The sequence below is a fragment of the Panthera onca genome, chromosome B1, assembly GCF_046562875.1.
Source record: "Panthera onca isolate mPanOnc1 chromosome B1, mPanOnc1 haplotype 2, whole genome shotgun sequence".
NCBI classification, from domain to species: Eukaryota; Metazoa; Chordata; class Mammalia; order Carnivora; family Felidae; genus Panthera; species Panthera onca.
This window is the reverse complement of record NC_138342.1, coordinates 137,893,641-137,895,994: the sequence shown is the minus strand read 5'-3', so window position 1 is coordinate 137,895,994 and position 2,354 is coordinate 137,893,641. Positions and strand designations below refer to the sequence as shown.

General features: G+C 40.6%; 1 pseudogene; it reads left to right on the top strand.

Annotated features, from left to right (window-relative positions):
- Positions 1 to 708: 708 nt before the first annotated feature.
- On the top strand, positions 709 to 2,124 carry LOC132693233 (splicing factor 3A subunit 3 pseudogene; annotated as a pseudogene).
- The last annotated feature ends 230 nt before the right edge of the window (positions 2,125 to 2,354 follow it).

Here is a 2,354-nt window from a genome sequence, read left to right as displayed (position 1 = left end):
ATGGCAACAAAACTATATCTGTTTGAAAGACATCTAGTTTTCTCTGTATAAATGAAATGATCCCTAAGTGCATTATCTAATTATTTTGGTTATTTATACCTCAGCATCACTTAACCACAGCCACAAATCTCTGTTTTTTAAACCTGAGACCTGATTTATCTCTGGAAATTATATGCTACTATATGGCTTCTTGCAATCTCATAGCATACCATTTCTAATAAAGTCAAGGAGTAGATATAAATGGTAGCATCTTCTGCCTTATTTCAGTCTTCTGTAGGTAGAAATTTCATTGCTAGTGCTTTCCTCAAAAGTTTCTCAATAACATGGTCCAGGTGTCTTTGAGGAGATATTTACAGGTATATGATAAGATCACATGATAAATTCCCTCCACCTTCCCATTGTATAAGCCATTTTCTCTAAATAAGTAATGTTTAGGGACACCCTGGATGGCTCAGTCAGCTAAGCTTCCTACTCTTAATTTTGACTTAGGCCATAGTTTGGATCCCAAGTGGGGCTCTGCACTAACAGTGTGAAGCCTGCTTGGGATTCTCTCCCTCTCTCTCTCTCTCTCTCTCTCTCTCTCTTGCTCTCAGCCTTGCTTTCTCAAAACAAATAAATAAACTTAAAAAAATGATAAATAAAATAGGTAATGTTTAGTTGTCTGAGCCATGTTGGTGGTCTGAAAGGAGGTGCAGGGCTGGATGAAAAATGAAGACAATTCTGCAGCAGCAGTAGTGGTATTATTAGGACAAGGAGCAGCTTATGGACATACTAGCCAAACAGATGCTCACTAAGAAGTTCATGGTCCAGGACCAGATGAATTCTGACCATCACACAAGGACCATGCAAGATAGGTATATGGAAGTCAGTGGGAACCTGCAGGAAATGTATGACAAGGTGGGTTAAGAAAGGAGAAACTCAATGCCATTTCAAGACCCAATGAATTTGCCAAATTTTATAATAGACTCAAGCAAATAAAAAATTTTCACCAGAAACACCCAAATGAGATCTGCGTGCCAATGTCAGTGGAGTTTGAGGAGCTTCTGAAGGCTGGAGAGAATCCAGGTGAAGAAGCAGGAAGGTTGGTGGAGTTCACAGATGAAAAGGGATGCTGTGGTTACCTTGACTTCCATGACTGTTATCTTAAAGACATTAACCTGAAGGCCTCGGAAAAGCTGGATTATCATGTACCTGTCAATCTTTGATCAGTTGTTTGACATTTCTAAATAAAGGAAGAATACTGAATATAAGAAATACTTTGAAATGTTGCCTGTGTACCTTCAAGATTATACAGACTGAGTGAAGCCCCTCGAAGATCAGAACAAAGTTTTGGAGTAAGTTTGAGAAGTGAGAGAATGGTACCTTCCCTGAATGGCCAAAAGAGATAAGCCGTGCCCTGACCCATGCTGGAAACTATTGTGACCTTTCTGCATTCTCTTTAAGCTTTAGGCCTGAAATGTGGTGGGACCTAAGAAGAGCATGGCCAGAGGCTATTCCACACCAGACGAAAGCCCTTGGAGTCACTTGACACCTCTGTTTGGCAAAAATCCCAAGTCAAATGGCACCAAATGAGATACTGAGAAGGACAAAGACTGCTGTCCTAGAAGCCCAGATCTACAAATACGTAGAGATTGTTGGGGAACAGTGACATCTCATTCATGAAAACATACATAACAAACAGGCAAAGATGGGGAAGATTGAGAAGTAAAAAGGAAAAGTATATCAGTGAGGATGAAAGTGAAGACAAAGAGAATGAGATCATTTCCAGCTCCCAAAACCTGCCTCTTGGCTGGCATGGCAAACCCATTTCCTACCAGTTGTATTAGGTTCATGGTCTAAACTACAACCATGAGTTTTGTGGAAATTACACCTACCGAGGTCCTGAGGCCTTCTAGCAGCACCGTGCTGACTGGTGTCGTGCTCAAGGCATGAGGTGCTTGGGCATCCCAAACATTGTCCCCTTTGCTGATGTGACACAGATTGAAGACGATGTCTCCTTGTGGGCCACACTGAAACTGAAGAAGGCATTAGAATGATGGCAGCCTGACACTGAGGAAGAATTCACAGTGGAACATTGTGAATAAGAAGACATATGAGGATCTGAAAAGACAAGGACTGCTCTAGTGTTTAAGGATGTATCTTAGCTTTGGGGCTTGCCTGGACTTACCTAACATCTGCTTTTTCCATTTCTCCCAACCAAATGCATCTAAAGAGTCTGCTACTTAGTCTTACAGTCTAGCATGCATCTTGGACAAATCAAGGCATACTGGCAGATTGAAGAGTTGAGATGTGTTTTTTCTCTGTTTTATATTAAAAGATCCTGTCAGAAAATTTAAAATATATTAAAAAAAAAT